Source organism: Phaethon aethereus, assembly GCF_964289735.1.
Source record: "Phaethon aethereus genome assembly, chromosome: 2".
Taxonomy (NCBI): Eukaryota; Metazoa; Chordata; class Aves; order Phaethontiformes; family Phaethontidae; genus Phaethon; species Phaethon aethereus.
The window spans coordinates 69779865-69800019 of NC_138582.1; positions in this window are offsets into that span (position 1 = coordinate 69779865).

Here is a 20155-nt window from a genome sequence, read left to right on the forward strand (position 1 = left end):
TTTGTAGTCCCTGTAACAGTTTTCCTAAATTTAGCTGAGGAATAAATTTCTGGAAACTTTTTTTTATACATTTTTGAAGAATTTATTTGTAGACTGGCAAGTAAATATTCTGAAACCTCCCCATACACTGAGCGGGACTATTTTTGAAAGCCTAGTATAAGGGCCAAATATAAGGAGTAGGAATAAATGATTAAAGGGCAGAGTGAAAGAGAGCGCAGCAAGTTACGTGAGAATAAGGGCCAGGCTGCGAGGGAGATGTGTAAGAGGAAGCAAGTACGGTGCTAGTCGGAGATTTCGGTGTTCTCCAGCTGCAGAAACTACCCCCATGAGGTCTGGTCTGTGTGAAAGTCAGGGACTTGTGACTTTTACACAGGTATGAGGTACTGAGGAGAAGCTAAAGGTCTTCTGTAACCAAGCCTGCTATTTTTTCCTTGTGCTGTCCTTTAATATATATTATTGGTATATGGACATAGGCTTAGCACTTGCTGTAGTTGGTATGACAGCTTTTGGATGTGAGAAGTCTCATCAGTTTATTTTCAGCTGTGATTTTGTCCTTATTTCAAAAGGGACATCTGAAAAATATAGGCTCATCTTGAACTGTTAGTAGGAATTAACATGCAGTTTTATGAAATCATACCATAGGAATGGTAGAGTTCAGGACCCTTTTCAGACTAACACTACGTAGGTTTATCAATGCGTTAATACACTCTTCAAAACTCCCAGTGCTGCTAAATGATCAGTTCCTAGATGCTAAGCAATAATTTGGGGTTTTCTCCTTGCACTCTGTGAAGTTCTTCTTTCACGCACGTACATTTTCACAGGACTATGGCTGAGGCTTATTCGTGACACCTAGGACCCTGTTCTAAACAGGAGCCAGCACGCTCGTTTTAGAAGAAGGTATGAGCAGCTTCGCAATACGGACACACGCAATAATCATCCCTCGTGAGAGTCTTCGACGGACCCGCAGCTAAGGACTGGATTAAGCTTTGATGCCAAATGTTTTATCTCTTTCAAATCTTCTATCACTCTAGCACTGAGTGGCTCTTTTTTTTTTTTTTTTTTTAACCGTTCCTCTGGGTTATAAAATAAATATGGAGGATTAAAGGTTTGAAGAAATCTCTAGCCTGCAAAATCTTTGAGAGCATTTGCCACCTAGCAACAGCCAGGAACGTGTGTCTCCTTCGAACAATCTGCAATTGTGTGATTCAGAAGAAACCTCCACAGTGTTTATAACCACAGTTGTAACTTATGTAGGAGGGGAAAACGCAGCAAAAGGCACCAGTTATATCACTGACAAAAGGATTTCATTACCATAAGAAGTCCCCTAACAGGGTGACAAATAATCAAGATTAAAAAGAATGTGTGAGACCAGCAGAAAGGGAAACAATGACGTTCCTATTATAGCGGTAGCCTTTACAATAAATGATATGTCAGCTTTTTCATTTTGAATTGTGCTGAATAACTTGGTGATTTTAATTCCTCAGCAAATGAATACTTAGATTAGAAGCTATTTTCTTTTCAAATTTGCATTTGCTAGCTTAGTCATGCAATAAATACCACATTCCTTGAAAAGTTTGAATTATCTTTGTATTATTTTTAAATATGCCATTTATAGATGTTAATGATTTAAGAATACTCACAGATGCTCTGTTAGTTTGCACAGATACGTGAGGAAAGTATGGGAATTATATGAGGGGAAGGCTAATTGCAACATGCATGAGCTGGCTGACTATCAAAATCCCATTGGTCTGCATTTTGTGATGCTAATGAGATAGCAGGAAAAAATTACACAGATGCTAATGCACATGGGTTCTGTTTAGATTGCTCTCATGCATAGGTCTTTGCAACATTCAAGAATATCTTTCACTGGATTTCCGTCATCCCAGTTGCTCTATTTTCCTCCTTTTTTTTTCCTACCTCCTTAGAGGAAAGAAATTGGGAATATCCAACAACACTGCCTCTTTCATACCTCTCAGACCTCCGAACTGTTGACACTCGTTAGGGAGTTTTACCCATGTGACATTGTTAAATTAACCTGGATCTGTTCTAAAAAAAACGGACAGCTTCTGGACTTGTGGTCATAGCATTACTTAAAAGTCCCTATTAGTAGGGTACTAAAAAATACTTTGTTTCAATATATGTTCTTTTTAAAACATGGGTGGTAGTTTCTCAGTTAACAAGCCAACTTAAACTGGACAAAGACATTACTAACATGCATTACTAACAAAATACTTTTAATGCTAAAATATAGATGGTGTATTGCTGCTAAATTAGACTACTCTACTATTTGGAGAAATCATTCACCTAACCCCTTACAGGCAGCTGGTAGGATTCAATTCTGTTTCTGGCAGCAGGAGAGTACATGCTGGAGTGTCAGAATTGGAGCAGAAAATTGTAAGTGCAGCTGAAATGGAAAGGGAAGCAGCAAGCTATCGCCAAGGGAACACAAGGATTTTTGTAATAAGTGCATTCAGTGAGTTTATACTAAATATAAAAAGTTCCAGAAAATATAATGTAAACAACTGAAAATTTAGAAACCTCTCTTCTTAAGTCGTGTTGAAAGTACTAAAAGCATTTCTTAGAACTTGACATTTGTACTGAATTGCCAGTGCAATAGTGACCATTTTTTTGAAGTATCATAAAGTGGACAGGCCCTAGTAGGCAAAAGTTTTGAAAGCAAAATGAGGTATTAGAGTGTAAGGAGCACGTTGACAGAATTTTTTTTTTTTTTTAATGTACTTACTAACAGTAGTCCTGACTTGGCAACACTTCCACTGATGTAAATTGGTGTGGTGCCAAACAAGGACTGCATGTTTAGGTATGCTCAGGACACTGTATATGTTCCTCTAATAGGAGCAAGTTTGCAAATCACAGGTGGAAGTCACTTCAAAGTCCAAGCTTTCTTGTTTCACAGTTAGTCTCTTCCGGAAATTAATCAGAATGTGAAATCTGATTGTGTGCTTTGGATAAGGAGAAAATAATTTCTTAATCAAATGTTTCTTTAATGCTGTTTATTTAGAAAGAATGGCAAAAGTCCTGCTTCTCTGAAGACAAGAGAAACCAATCGATAGGAGACAATTTGTGTTTTCAGAGTGTTGGGCTTCTTGTCAGCTATTTTAGCCCACAAGTGGCTTCAGGTTTCTCAGGACCTCGTTTAGTGTCTATACCTATATATGTACCCATTTTGATTTCTTACAACATCATGTATCTTAACAGAGCAGCATAATTAGAAAAATATCACTCCATTTTAAAACAGTGTGGTTTTTGAATTTTAAAATATCACAGAGTAATATATATCAATGATTACATCCTGATGGAATTGCTCCTGCCTCTACCCGTCACGTCCAAATACTGGTGTGCATCAGGTAGGGAATCTCAGCCCTTTCAGCAGGACCTGTGCAAGGAGTGTATTTTATCTACTTCTCTGTCCTTCTCAAAAATTATGATCAAGATGCTGAGGGAATACAGCAAACAATAATATTCTTTTAGCTCTAGCAGAGCTTTGGCTTTGAAAGACAACTGATCAGGATTCGTACTTTTTTTTTTTTAAACTGGGCATGGCAGAGACAAGACGGAAAGTGAAAATCCACATAGATCAGTGTAGCCCAGTGTCCAGGTCACATATGTAGATTAAAATCCCTGCTCAGCCAGCTTTAGACCATAGTCTTGAAACTAGATTCCCACTTCCCATGTGCGCGTTCAGCTGTGGTGTCTTTTTTTGAAGACGTCTTAGACAGGCTTTGTCTTCATCCTGATACAAAACAGAAACTGCTGTGTTCCCCACAATCAATTCTTACCTAAATCTAGGAAAAATGAATAGATTCAATAGGAAATTCTTCATCTTAACTTTTTACTAACATAATTTACCACCCTTTTAATGTCAAAGTAGAATTGGGATTAAAAGTGTGATCTGCAGCAGCTTGTATTATGTTTAGCAATGTTCCTACAGGTTTACCTTTCATGCCAAACAAATGGTGCTAGAGTCCACATAAGGATTTAAGCATAAATGTTTCTTTCTTCACTTCTAATGTTCTTTTCAACACCTGAAGATACAAGACACTTTCCCCCAACACCTTCATAATGGAAACTGAATCATAGAATCATAGAATCTTTGGGTTGGAAGAGACCTTTAAAGGCCATCTAGCCCAACCCCCCTGCAGTGAGCAGGGACATCATCAACTAGATCAGATTGCTTAGAGCCCCGTCCAACCTGACCTTGAACGTTTCCAGGGATGGGGCATCTACCACCTCTCTGGGCAACCTGCGCCAGTGTTTCACCACCATCATTGTGAAAAATTTCTTCCTTATATCTAGTCTAAATCCACCCTCTTTTAGTTTAAAACCATTACCCTTTGTCCTATCACAATAGGCTCTGCTAAATACTTCGGACTTCTAAGTCTTGCATCATTTTGGTTCTTCCGAAGGGATAGGCGAGGAAGGAGAGGTGGTGAGGTGGCTCTGTATGTTAGGGGGTGTTTTGATTATATAGAAATCAACGATTGTGAAGACCAAGTCGAGTGCTTATGGGTAAGGATGAGGGGGAAGGCCAATGAGTCAGGTATCTTGCTGGGAGTCTGCTACAGACCACCCAGCCAGGACAAAGAGGCAGATGAGACATTCTATAAGCGACTGGCGGAGGTCTCGCATTCGCTGGCCCTTGTTCTTGTGGGGGACTTCAACCTACCGGACATCTGCTGGAAGTATAACACGGCAGAGAGGAAACAGTCTAGGAGGTTCCTGGAGTGTGTGGAGGATAACTTCCTGACACAGCTGGTGAGTGAGCCCACCAGGGGAAGTGCCTTGCCGGACCTGCTGTTTACAAACAGAGAAGGACTGGTGAGAGATGTGGTGGTCGGAGGCCATCTTGGGCTTAGCGACCATAAGACATGATAGAATTCTCAGTTGTGAGCGAAGTAAGGAGAGGGGTCAGCAAAACTGCTACCATGGACTTCCGGAGGGCAGACTTTAGCGTGTTCAGGTCAGTGGTTGAGAGAGTCCCTTGGGAGACAGTCCTGAAGGACAAAGGGGTCCAGGAAGGCTGGACAGTCTTCAAGAAGGAAATCTTAAAGGCACAGGAGCAAACGGTCCCCATGTGCCGTAAGAAGAGCTGGTGGGGAAGGCGACCGGCCTGGCTGAACAGGGAGCTTTTGCTGGGACTCAGGGAAAAGAGGAGAGTTTATCACCTCTGGAAGAAGGGGCAGGCAACTCACGAAGAGTACAAGGATCTCGTTAGGTCAAGCAGGGACAAAATTAGAAAGGCAAAAGCCCAGCTAGAGCTCAGTCTGGCCACAGTCGTAAAGGATAATAAAAAATGTTTTTACAAATATATTAACAACAAAAAGAGAGGCAAGGAGAATCTCCATCCCCTACTGGATATGGCGGGGAACATTGTCTCCAAGGATGAGGACAAGGTTGAGGCACTTAATGCCTTCTTTGCCTCAGTCTTTAATAGCCAGTCCAGGCATCCACAGGGTATTCAGCCCCCTGAGCTGGAAGATGGGTATGGAGAGCACAATAAACTCCCCATAATCCAGCAGGAAACAGTTAAGGACCTGCTAAGCTACCCAGACACCCACAAGTCTATGGGGCCTGATGGCATCCACCCAAGAGTACTGAGAGAGCTGGCAGAGGAGCTTGCCAAGCCACTCTCCATCATTTATCAGCAGTCCTGGTTAACAGGGGAGGTCCCAGAAGACTGGAGGCTTGCCAGCGTGACGCCCTCCTCTTGTCCTCTCTTGGCACTTTTGCTTCAGAAGAATTGGTCACAGATTTTCTGGGGGATTTTTTTTTAAGAGTTTTTCCTTTGATCCCCAAAATGCACTGAAAGCTGATCCAACCATAGTTAGTGTTCCCTTTCCTGGATTATTTATGTGAGGCTGCTTTTACTTTCTAGAGATCCCAATCTTGGAGAGCATCCTAGGTCAGAAGAAGTAGCAAATGGTTTTATTGTCCCACAGGACCTCATACTACTCCAAAAAAGAAAGGGTACACACGGTTTAGCTGAGTAGGTGTTTTAATGATTTCTAGTTGAGACATGTTGCTGTGTACACTTCTATCCTTTTCCAATGGATGATAGACAAAACTTTGAGACTGTTAATTAAAGGGAAACAGAAGAGTTTGTTAGGTGGGAAAGTAAAACTGTATTAAGTTTTTTTTAAGCTGTAGAAGACAATACAGGGAACTATGATCAAGGATACAAAGACTAAATTTAGACCATTCCTTTCAATTTTTTATCTGAGGTCAAGGTCTTATTGTTAATAGCTGCCTTTCTTTGTGCTAAGTCATGCAGTCTAGGTTATAAGTTTCCATATCAAAAAATACCAGTATGATCCAGCATGGATATTTAAACTCTTCATACTCTTCCAACCATGCAGCTGTTCAGCACTAACCAGTTCATTGTAACCATTCAATCTGAGAAGGCATTCTTCAGCCAACTTTAATATTATTTCATGGAAGAGCTCAGTATTTGCAAAGGCACGTTTAAAATCTAAGCCCATTGGCAAACAGAGATGGCTGAGCCTCCTCTGTTCCACGGCACTAAAGCACAGAGCACAGGCAAGGCAGGCAGACAAAGCAGGCTTAATAGTCAAAGCTTTCTTTTTATAACAACTTCTCTACATATTTTGCTAAGCTGTAAGTTGAATATACATGGAACTTGTTGCTCCAGTGTAACGCGGAGCAAAGAACCTTCAGCTATCACCATTTCTGACCTAGGACTTCAATACCTGGAGAAAGCTGTGAATCGCTAAATCTGAGACTCAAACAGGAATCTGGAATCCTACAGCAAACTAAGTTCCCAGGTACTCTATGAATATGGATCTTAATGTTCAGCAAAAATTCAACAAACATTTTAGTTCAACAAAATAAAGAGATACTGGATTAAGTTACAATATCTAGTACTACGTTACAAAGCTGGTAGTTCCTGAAAATGCCTTTGCATGCCAAAGACTCAGGAACTATGCATCAGTCATGGTAAGGAAAATCTGAACTAGCAGTTACATAAAATTGGTAGCGTCTTTGTTGCAGCAGCATCTACTCATGTACCAGTATTATGGTCCAGATGTGATGTCTTAGGGGAGGCTATAAAGAGCATTAGCGTCGTTTGCTGACAGCCTATAGTTTATAACAGCCTGATGCAGTAAATATCACTTTTTTATATATATATAAAAAAATCAATAAACATAACAATTTTTTTTCCAGTGTAGCCCTTACTGGAAAACATTAAACAAGTTTTTCTTTAATTTCTTATACTCTGCTGTTTGCTATTTGAAAGCCAAAAATGAGGCTAACAGCATTGATTATAGATTCCTTGGTAATTTCTTTTACTTGATTGAATATAGAGCTTTTATCAAATTTCCACAGTGAACATTTTCCAAAGTAAATTCAGAATTACTTTCAACAAATATTTCATAGTGAGACTGAAATTCATTTTATGCAAACATATCACAGATGGTACCATTCAAAGAATGAGCACAGAAAATAATGCATCAAATGGATGCATCAAATTAATTTAAATATTTGTGGGAAACAATGCCTTTTTCAACAGATTTTGTATCCTCTCATAAAAAAAATAACGATCCCACAGACTTTTCTGGCTAGGGATTGGAGTCATGTTGTTAAAGAAACGTGTCTTTACATCATGAAGTATAGCCCTGCAGGTCCTAAGCTTGTCTTCCCTATTAATTTCTCCTAAATATATTTTTAAAAACCTCTTAACTTATTTCCTTTCATCAAATAATGTGTCTAACCTGTATTTGTTCTCTGTAGCTATTTTCTATATTTTCTCTGTAATCATTTTCTGTGTCATTTATCTCAAGAGAATTTGAATGATAAAAACAACTAGACCCTATTTTTTCATCATTTTAATGATATTGTTTTGATAATTTCTTTATTATTTACCATAGAGCTTTATGGATACTGTCACCCAATAATGCAGTCCGCAATAACCAAAAGCCTGCTGATGAAATCTCTGCACTTAGATTAGTTCTCTGACGTTTGTCACTTTTTCCACAAAATGAAATTTACCCAGCGCAACCGAAATATCAGCCGGTGCAAAAAGACTGCAGGAGGACCTGTGCCCGCGGCGCTTCCCCCCCGCCGCTGCTGAGGTGATCAGGTGAGCAGCACATCCATCACTTCCAGCAGGTCAGCGGTGCCAACCGCCTTCTGAAGAGAGAGACCTGGGGGGACCTCGATTCCCACACGCACGCGCTTCCAGGCACAGCTTGCGGCTTCCAGCTCGTTTTTTAATAAAAACATTACTCAAGTTCCAAATACTTCTGACTGATGTTAATCCCGTTTGCCAACAGGTGTACTTTGTTCGCTTATAATTGTCACGTTACAAAGGATGCTTATTTATTCACTGTTGAGAAAATTGAGGTGGCTTTTGTAAAGTTGAAATATGTAAAACCCAGGAGTACTTGCATCCTATACTTTCCAGTTAAACTCCGCTTGATTTCGGTCTGTACACAGTTCAACTTTTCAGTTACCTTTCATGTACATTCTGCCAAAGTAATGTTTTTTTTAAAAAAAAATTCTAATGACGGAAAAACACATAGCTTTCAGTTTGAGCTACAATTGTTAACCAAAATAACACCGTCTGCCATTCCTTTCAAATTAATTTCTCAGGCTGCAGTGTGGTCTGTGCAGTTAAAAAATGTGGCAATAAAACAAATAGCCTTATAAATTCATGTACAAGATGTTCCAAGAATGCAGTCAGAAGTGAAGGAGACAAAGAGGACTGGTGAAGGATAAAACACTGTGCCGACTCATTTGCAGTTCTACAGTGAATGCCTTTATGTGGCTGTGCCTTTCCTTTCCCCTCCTTCTCAAAAGCAAGAGCCTTCCAGGAGAGACTGAACTTTAAATTTGTTTTGGCATTTCTTACAGGGAGGAATTTACTCGTAGGTATGGCAAAAAGGGCTAGTGATTTAGGACTAACTTCAACATACTTGCTTTTCCTTTAACTCCTTAAAGGCAAAACTTTTATTTTACAACATTTTACATTTTTTGTCTTTAGTTTGCAGACCGAGTTAGGGGAACACAGGGAGTTGAATTTACTTAGACGTCTGCAGCAAATGTGTAGCTAAGTCAGAAAGAGGCAGCTGGGTTCTTCTGTCCCCTGCTCTAACCATGAGAGCGTGTGTTTTTGCCAATACATACGTGATAGCTCATGGGTTTTGGAACCGATGGCACTCTGAACAGTCAGGAAGCTGCCCAAGTAGAAGCTGAGTCATTGCTGGATTATATTTTTGACTGGTGTCACCATCTTGCCATCCACTCTACCCAGCTGTAGATTTCCTTGCAGCCCATCCGTTTGCTTCTACTCCATTCCTGCCAGAGGGTTTCTAAGCCGCTCCGCAGTACACTCCGCTACTAACACAAACCTCTTAAGATATTATAATATACTGCTTAAGAGAAGCTAGCAACCTAAGAGCTACATGAGAGGCAGTTAGGCATCATTTATATCTAGAATATAATTCTGACTGTAGAGGCAAAATATGCCAAGCATTATATACGCACAAGGATAGTACATGTAGAGCTAGCAGATGGCTCCTTAATAGGCATATTTATTATAGTAAAGCCTGAGGATGTTTCAGGCTTACTTTCACACTGACTGTTATTACCATTAATGCAGTGAGAAACTGTACCAGCCAAAAAATTGGAGAAGTTCTCAGTTCCAAGACTTTTAATAGGGTTTCATAATTACAGAACAGAAGGTTCACTGCAGAGACAGATGAGGGCAAGGAAAGAAGCACAGAGGCTGAATCGAGTGGCAGGGTTTTTTAGTTGTCAAGCAAATTGGAGAGTTGACAGTTACACTTCGTTGTAACACAGTGCTAAATGGCAAAACACCCTTCAAACACCGGTATTGTTGAATCTCATGGGGAACTGCTCCAATCAGTCCTTGCGTAATACAATGAAGAAGCTTTACCACGCTAAACCAAGGGAAACCCAGAGCAGATACTTTTAACAAAAGGATTTAACTGTTTCTCTCTAAAACAATCCCCAGAACATTGGCTTTCCACCAAGAAATGCAGCCTATGTAAAGGAGAAGCATAGCTAAACCGCCCTGGGAACTCTGACTCACAGTGTCAGGCGTCCTCCTCGTTGCAGAGGGGAAACAGTTTGCACCACCCTTTTTCCTGGCACAGCCTGCTTCCTCCTCTCCCGCTCCGGGATGCAGCCTGGCCCACTGACCCACGGGGCCACGGTGCTTTACGTACTCTGCCCACCTCAGAAAGAGCATAAATCAGTCCACCAACAGCTCCTTGCCGTCTCATACAGGACGGCAGGTAGTCCTTGCTCTTCAGTGCAGGCGTTCAAAAGGGCTCACAAAAGGGCTTCAAATATTTGTGCAGATGTTGGCATTTTGGCTGATGTTTTTAACTTCATGAAATAAATCAAAATGTTACTAATTTGACTACTACTGTAGTGAATTTCCTATTACTTTTTGGCACTTTTTCAGCAACTTCAATACAGTGAGAACTTCCATTGTTCAGTTTATTTCAAATATACTCTGTTATGGGTGCCAGAAAAGGTGTGCCTATCACTTAAAGGCATCAAATATGGTTGCTGAGTCTGACTGTGTGGATAAGGTTTTATGCTAGACCTTCCAAACCTGACCTTCAGTTCTGGTTTACTGGTGTCCCCTCCAACCCGCTCACGGAACAAATTAAATTGAAGGTTACACTCTCAGTTCTGCTGTAATTAATTTTTAAGGTCAAGTAAAGCATCATGAGTTCAGCTATTGGTCTTTTGTGGCACAAGTGTCGCTGTCAGCCAGCCTTCCAAGTCACACAATCTATACCCAGGTCTGTAGCACACCTCTTCATTTGGTCTCTGGTTTTGTAAGTTCCGGGAGTTGGACTCGATGATCCTTACGGGTCCCTTCCAACTCGAGATATTCTATGATTCCAAGTTGGACCTCTACCTCTGCAAATTGCATCCCTCTTTTCCTGTTTTCCTCAAACTCGAAGCACTGGGGAAAGTGCTGCAGGTGGACCTAGATCCCGTGGTTTTCTAGAATAACACTCTTTCCAAAACTAGTTTCAAACACAACGTAACTGTCCTCCAGTTTCTTGGCCAGGAAAGAATCTACTTCTTCTGTCCTACACCTTCATGAGCCCTCACAAGTGAGTTCTAACTTTCCTCTCTCCTATTTTCTGGTTTATGCGCTGAATCAAACTGGGGACAGATCAAATGCTGATGGTGATCCCCTCCAGCAAACATTCACACATCGCCTGTGCACCTCAGAGCTCGATTACGGCAACAACCCAGTCATGACTGGGTTTCCAACCCACTGAGAGTCTGAGATCATTACAAGATGGACCGCTTCATTAAGCACAATATTTTACTGTGAGCAAGTGTACTAGTGCAACAGCTGGTTGAGGATTATGGCTTGGGGATTCAGAAGTGTTGCTTTAAACATTTAAATCTCTAGCTGGCCTACGACTTATTTTCATGAGACTGTATTTTCTCCTGCATTATGCCACCTTGCAACTGTCATGTTCAAGTTAGAGACTTTTAGCTGAAGGATCTAGTGGCAGTGCTTTTCGCACCTTTGTTTTTTGTTTGGAAGGGATTTGCAAGCATGGTGGAAACTGTCATTAGTTCCATCGTTGTATTACGGTTCCTTTTTATCTATGTCTACATACCGAAGGAGACAGCAAACAATGAGTCAATTTCTTCAGCAATATTCCATTGCTGTTATTTTTACAGAGACTTGGTATCAGTGGTAGTCTCCAAATCTCAGAATCTTGTTTCTGTTGCTTCTTGAGAAGGGGAAAATCTCCTTTAGTATTTTTAAAAATCCTTTTTCTTCCAGCTTATGCAACTTGTGGACAGATGACTAAAACATACTGTGGGTACGGCAATGACTTCACACTTACTGCTTCCCAGTTTAAATTGTAAAATTTCTGACATGTTCCATAAAAATATCTTTTAAGTTTTTCTCTTATGGTAAATTTTCATTATGAACTGCTTTATAAATTCATCATGAACATAAAGGAAAAATTCATGAAAGCTGAGCACACTATAAACTGTACTTGGCAGCTGCACAGGGTAATATACAAGACAGAAGAATGGGAACAGAAAAATTAATAGACAGTGGATGTGAATATGAACTATGTTAGAGTTCTTTTAAATCACTAATGTTTCACAAGACATTCATTCTCAAAAGATAACTTTTACATTATTGGATTTCCATCACTTTAGTATAAATTATCATTCCTTTTAATATCTTTTTGAAAAACAAAGTAGAGATTAAAGGAAAATTATCAGATTTACTTTCCAGCTAAACTCCAATAATGAAACACCTGTCTAAAGATGCATTTCTTTCTCAGTGTAGGTCAGGCTAGTTAAAAAATTTTACACGATTCCTTTTCTTAATAAAATTATCTAGGCCAAAAAAAATTATACTAATTTGATTAGGAGATTTCAGGGTTGGCTGACTCGAATGGAGACAGCTTGGTTTGAAAAGTTGTTATTTCTTAGTTCAAATTATTCTCAGTCAGGCAGCCGCCCCCAACATTCCGCTGATACGGTGCACTCTGGGGACCATGGGCGATGGCAAAGGCAATTTGTCTGGGAAGCCCAGAGCGTTCAGAATGGGAATACCAGTCACATCTGAGGTACCAAGGGAAGGCCAAGGGATAAGTTAGTTTCAAACCAAGAAAAAATTATGTGGTTTTACATTTCTCAGCTGAAATTTGCTAACTGAAATTGAATACATCAGTATTTTGGCTTTTGGTTATTCAAGATTAAATCATCCATTTTTCAACAGTGGAATTCCCAGGAACTACAAATTCTCATTTTTAATAAATACTGCTGAAAACTATAAATATGTGGTGGACCCCTTAAATACCTTTTACACGAACAGTTACCCAAGAACATCCTCTCATTTAGACTGCAGGTCACAGGGGCACAAGAGGAATAGCTTTCCAAATTACTCAATTGCTAGTGCTGTTTCAGAGGTGAAAGTTCTGGGTCCTGAGCAGCAGGGCTGTCCTGTGAGTCCCATGCCAGCGCTGCGGGCATTGGGATGGTATAAGAACTTAGGCTGAGATAAAACGGCAGGTCACTGTGTAAAGTGGTGGACTAAGATTTAGAGGATCTGGATTCCAGTTTTGTCTTCCTAGGCTTGGCTGCTTGCTGGCTTCCTAAGCCTGTATTTCATTTGTAGAAAGATAAATTTCATGGCCACGATGGCGACAGCCAGCACGCCGTGTCTGTTGGAACAAGCTAGCAGTATTCCATGCACACCAGTCCCTAGAGGGGCCCAGAGCATTTAGGATCGGTGCCTTGGCAAAGATGTGCTCTCATTCCTACAAGCAAAAGAATCCCATCAAAATAATTTTTCTGTTCAGAGTATTTTTCTTCATGATACAGCTTGCTTAATTTTCCCCCAAGGCCTTCCAATTTCTACATTTTCCTGTGCTGGTGTAGTCAAGATTTTGTGTTACTCCAGAGCATTTGCATTTCGGTGTGGGGATAGCGCATCCTTCTGTTCACACAGAACCAAAGCACAGCCTGCACTATGAAATAAGACTTAATAGATAAGATAAAATCCTATTCTGAAGAATTTTACCTCTAAGCTGTGTGGTACTTCCAAGTATTTCACTTTCTAACATGCACGGCAATACAAGCTCATGTTCATAGGCGATGCTACTAAAGACCACTCGTTGAACCCTTGCTGAACAACATTGTATTGTCCTTGTTTCCACTCAGCGTGTGTCTTTGGATTCCTCTTTTCAAACGTTATCACAGCCGCTATTAAGAATCACCACTTTCCCATTACTGTCTTTCACAGAGTCTCCACAAAGACAAACTCCTGCCTGATGCTAACCAGCATTTTTTTCTTCCAAGGCCAACATTTTCTGTTTTTGTTTAAGAGAGGATGCTAGCAAACTCTCTTTGTCTTGGACATGAGACACTGACTTCCTTTCTCTTTGGGTTATCTGTGGTTTTTGTAGGACTGAGGTAGTGAGGAGAGATTGACACTTGCCCAGGTTCCAAGGAGAGGATGGACCAGCTGAGAGGTTGGCTGGGCCAAGTCTCAGGAAGGTCTGAGGATGGATGAAATGGATGAAGAGGAGTTACAAACCGTTGGACAAGCAAATGAGAAGAAGTTTTAAAGCCTTGGAGTAGGAGGTACATATTGGCTTTGAGAACGTGAGATGCTGAGGAAGATGGAGTAAGAGAGGAGGAAAATGAAGAGTGAGGGGAAAGAAAGGGAAAGGAGAAGAAGGGGAAGAAGGGGAAGAAGAGGGGGGAAGAGGAAGAAGGGGAAGGGGGAAGGGGCAGAGAGGAGGAGAAGGAAGGGGAGGCCAGGCCATGCCATTCACTCAAAGGCTCAGGTTTTGACCTAATACCCAGCTCATGCTAAAGGCTGAGGTGTGCTTGGGAGCAGGTGAAAGTGAGAGCAGCATGTACACCGGACACCACGGACAGGAAGAGATAAGGGCTGTCCTGCAGCCATTACCACCTGCAACTGATATCTCCTACAGCCATCATCCGCATTTTTGCAACAGTCCCTGTAGGCAGCTTTTTCAGAGTCCACTGTCTTACAGAGGCAGCGTAGACCAAAATTCTAAGGTGGGAGGTATAAGTATGTCAGCTCACCCAAAAAACTTTTGGAGTGGGTACAGGAGCAGCAGGACTGCTGAGGCTCTCGTGCTCCCTGATGTGGCATCGGGGACGCCCACATCACGACAGAGGAGGAAGGATGAACGCTCTCTCCCTGGGCTGGGGACCTGTCTCGCACATCAGCACGGGAGAATGTGTGAGTCGGTAAGTTTGTGAGTTAGGGTATTTGGGGATTAATGAAGTAGTGAATTAGAAACTTAACAAGTTAGGCTAGTCTGTTAAAAGTGGATTGAGTTCCTTGTTTGATTTTCACCAAATGAGCTCATGAACTCAAGTTTGATTCACAGGGTACATTGTCCTGTAAATCTGAGAGGTCAAGATGAACCATGACATTACGACTGCCACAGTCTGTCAGGGAAAGACAAGTTGCCTTTGTTTGCATGTTTGGGGGGGTTATTGGTTGATATGTTTAATTTTACAATGACTGTTCTTGCCATTTTTCTGTTTGTTAGTGTCCAACAGCATTTTTTTCCAGGCATTTTGGACTTTGTCACTTCACTACTTGAAATTTACTGTTTTTTTATCTGATCATAATTTGCTAATGGCATATTATTATCCTGAAGCCCACAACATAAATTCCATTCACTCCCCATGCTCTCATTCCCCGTTATTCACCCCACATAGATGCTTTTGTGGATATAAACATAACTTCTTCACAACAAGGCATAACAGAGCATGGGGGGACAGCATAGGAAATAATCAGACCTTACAGCAGTCAGCCAGGCAGCCAGTTACTGTCTTAAATTATTTTCAAAAGTATTACCTGGTACTTCCTAAGATGCTGTAGCTGACACCAGATATTTCACATTTCCAGAGAATGATTACTCTAGAGTTTATATTTATTTTTGAAATTAGCTTTGGCTGATCAGAGGCCTGAGGCTCATGTAAAGGGGCCTGAGGTTTTATTTTGCTGAATGCCTACACCTGTATTCCCATTTAGATCAAAACACAAATACCTTGAACTATTTATACTCGGGAGATTAAAGACTAAATAAACTACCCAAAGATGAGATATTCAGCATTGTTATGACAGAGAGAGGACAAAAACACAGGTCTTTGGCTTCTTTGGGGATAAGGCACTAGGACACTTAGGAGGAGCACAACTATTTTTCAAGCACACACTAATTTATGCATTCAGGTAATTTTCCATAATGTGCATCTTTAGATTTTTTTGTGTGTATTTGGTCTCAAACTGCCATTTCCATGCATTCTTGTCCTCTTCTCTCATTTTTATCTGATGTACCATTTGAAAATCCTTACAGCAGAGCAGAATCATGTAAATACTATTTTTTGGTGTTTCTCTCATCAATTAAGATTTTTAAGATTAGGTCTAATGTGTTTCTATATGATTCTAACATACTTTGTCCTACAATTATTAGTTAACCATAAACCTAAATTAATGATAAGTGACAGTTTAAGTAATGATAAGCATCAATTCTTAAGGAGCATTTGCGTGTCTATTTTAACATATGATCCTTTTTAGCACTGTTCCGAAGAATCTTGTATCTTTTCCTTAAAGACCTTTCTTCTAATGTCCTTTTGTGTCATACTGTCACCATTCTCATCTTATAGAAATAAATAATCTTCCTGTAACTGGCTTCTGGTAGGACACTGACAATGTTTAAGAAGGATCTCCAAGTTGAAGCATTGCTACTGATCATTGCCCTTTCCCCTGATGGCTGGTCCTGCTGCTTAGTTAAATGGATGGCATAACTATTCAAAGCACCAAGAATAATAAGTGTGAAATCACTCATCACCCGTGAGACAAGCAGCTACTGCTCTCATCCCACAGTGATGCACCTGAGATGTGTGAAGCTGGGATCCCTACAGCAACTGCTCCGTTGAAAGGACTTCAGTCGTCCCCTCCTCTGCGTTAGTCGCTGCTGACCTGTATTCAGATTTTGCCCCCAACTTGAGTAGTTTGAAGGGCTGCCGTCCGTCAGGATATAGAAAGTGGGATGTTTATGTCACAGCTGAGCAGTTTTAGCTGCACTATGGGCTTGTGTCCTCACTGCTCCGGGTTATGTCACTGTTGCAGTTGTGCTGAACTTGAAGTTCAGCTCTCTCCACGGCAAATTCCAGGTAGTTTTTAGAAAGCCTTCTCAGGATTTAGGAGACTCTGGATTAAATCCCCCAGAAGCCGGTGTTGTTTTCTTCTGCAACTGGAAATAAGAATGAAATTACGATTTTTTTCTCATAGGGTAAAACAACTTCTGTTGAAGATTTTGGAAATCTGCCACAAGGTCTATGCAGCAGCTGTTGTGAAGTAGGGGGAAATGGTAGCAAGCTGGGAACTGAGAACAACAGCTGCAGAATTATTTTCTACAGCTGCCTCATGCTCTTTTCCTTTGATATGCATCTTTTCTTTTTGCGGTGTTTGAGTCAGCTTCTCATTACAAAACCCCACTTCTGGGTCTGGGGTGCAGAGTGAGCACCCCTGAGTGACAAGAAGGTTCCCAGCTCCGTTGTGATAAGCTGCCTGAGAGCACTTCAACTGGGTTGAGAGAAAATGACACTTTTTCTGTGGAGATGTGCAAGAAACAGTCATTGCGCTTTTGGAGACCCCCAGTAGGTGATACTACTGAGGAAGACTTCCCAATAAGAAACCAAGCGCAGCCACCCCCCTGCCCTGTGTCTGAAGATGTACGCCATTCAATGAGATACTAATGGAAAGCTACCGACTCATGAGCTGCCCTCAAGTAACACCTGATTAAGGTACCCACCATGCCATGACAGAAATATTCAGACCCCTAGGATCTCCAGATGTTGCAGGGAGGCACTGGTGGAGCCCAAATATAATTTCTGTGTGCCACCTCTAATCTCTTCCCAAAGTCCAAAGTACCAGAAACATATGATGTTTTACAGGGATGCCATAGTAACTCATTGTGGTGGGTCTCCGAGGATGTAGGCAGAATTGCCAGGCAAGATTTAAAAGTTCTGGGCTTTACAAGAGCAATTGAAACAGTGTGATCACCTTTGGATGAAAGGGAAGAGGGTAACTACACAAAAACATCAGAAAATGTTTTAAGCAGGAACTCTGGAAGCTTTAGGTGTATGTTCACAGTTCCCTCAAATACATAATTCTCTACTGAATCTCTCAACACACATTATTCTTTATACATATTCTTATAGAACAACCCAATGCCAGCATTTTATCACATTCCAGCCCTTCAATCGTACCTATGACATCTTGAAAATTGATATTTTTTCCACAGAGGGTGACTGAAAAGTTATTTACTGATAGAAAAATACAAAATCAGGTTTTGAGAGCAGAGGTACATTACTGAACTAATCCCTTCTCACACCTTGTGCATTGTTCTGATGTGATTCTTAGATAAAAGTTATGTCTATGACAAAAGAATTTGTCATCAGTTCTTTGTCATAACACACTCTGCCGAGAATGCATTATTTCGGAAACCTCAGCATATAAAATGAAACTGCTCTAAGCTCACACTGTAAAAAGACTTTTAGTAGACTGTAAAAGAAATATAAGTAGCATTCAGTTACCAAAAGTGGTTTTCCTTCATACACACCTTCATAATCTTTAACCAATTTAAAGATTGCATTTGAGAAATCCTCACCTAACACACAGAGGTGCCTTACAGAAGCTGGAAAAGCTTTTAAGTTCCTTTCAATGGCATTATACACAGACAACAATTTCTGGTGAATAAGCCTCAGAATATTTATGTATTCTGATGACAAAATGAAACATACCCTGAAGTTCGTAGACTTTTTGGCATATAAGAGCTATTAGAAAGTTTTTTTTGCGTAACTCTCAAATAAAGAATTATCAGTTATGTACGTCATTTTTTTTACACAGCGTATGATCTGAGCGCTTAGATAGAAGCAAATACTCTTGAATTTATTCAGGTAGACACTAGAATATTCCCCTTGTAATCCTATATTAACATGACTATGATAACTCTTTCGTTCCAATTATCTAAAGTAGCAGAGGTCACTGAGAAAAGTATGTCCTTTTCATCACTGTCTTTAATTATTTTCTACTTTTAAAACAGGAGTTATTATTTTTTTGAAATACATAAAGCTTTTCTTCCCTCCAAATTATAGGTGAAAGAGTCACCCACTTCAGATTAAATAATCTGTTGTCACAATCATTATTTCTTTGCTTGTCACACTTTGTATTGCTTCTGTAGCAGTCACTTCTGCCTTTTTCACTTTCATACCAACAAAGTAAATTTTTTCTTAGCAGAAATGCTGCAATTTATTTTTATGATTTTCTCTTTTACTATGCTGTCCTATGTCTGATGATCCAGCATGAAAAACTGGAAAGCATTTATCTTTTTTGATCTATGCAGAATTCTTCTACAGTGAAGGGGTATCTCTTGTTTTGCTGACGGGATGTTTTAATCATCTTTAAAGTCATGGTCATCATGTATATAGTTATATAATTAAACAAAAACAGAAATACATGAGGGAAACAGCGAGCCCTACCTTACTGTCACTTACTTGCCTCTTTAGTGCCTGTATACATGTCCATTAGATAGACAGGCATCACGTATGACTGCATATGACATTTTAAGCAGGTAGGATAGCACAATCTTTACAGAGGGTAATTTTAGCTGAAGATCTTGGAAGTAGACTAGAGCTTTTCATATAAAGTTTATGAATGAACTTATGAAATTTGGGGTTCAGGATTTAATACAATCAATCACAAGTCTCTCTAGGAGCAAGCACTCACCATACTTCTCTCAACTGTGTCTAGTCTTCAGAAAATGAGAAGAATTTCCATTTCATGTTTTTTTGGCGGGATGTGCTCCACCTCTGCTGTCTCTGGAATGCTTATGTGATCCTAAGCTCAAAGGGGTCCCAGCTTACTCTCCAGTTCCCTCAAAAGGCCATAACTCTGTGCAATGTGACAGTGTATGTGGAATAATACATCGGTGACACTGTAGAACCCTCAGTTACTGAAATTCTCCTTTATTTATAGGATGCTAAGCCTGTTATGCAACTTCCATAAAGCTCTGTCAAAGCCACTACTTAAAAAAAAATGAATTATAGAAACCAGAAGGGCTGGTTTGTTTCATGTTTCAGCCCTTCCCACAGTTACTCACTAAATACGTGCCATAAAACATATTAGACTTCAAATAACATTAAGTATTTTTGATTCATATAGCCCTACATGAAGCCTTTGAAAGGTTTCTTTTTTTAGATGACATTTCCCTAACTGGGTTACAAATGCAGAAATAAAAACATGGGGGAACATCAGTCTTCAATGGCCAACAGCTCAAATACAACTACACACCCATGACTTCATATTTCAAGTCTGTCATTCAGGATAGTCACAGAATAACAAAAATTTATATTTTTCCTAGGCTTTTTCTTTAGATTTTTTGGAAAGATTTAATTTTCTTGGGCTGAACTCCAGCCTGAAACACATTTTAATCAACAAGTAGATCTGTTGGTGTTTCCTGGAAAAACTCATGCCAGTAGCGTTTGACTGAATGGTTCCATATCCTTCTGACAAGTGAATGGAAAAAAAAGATGTCCC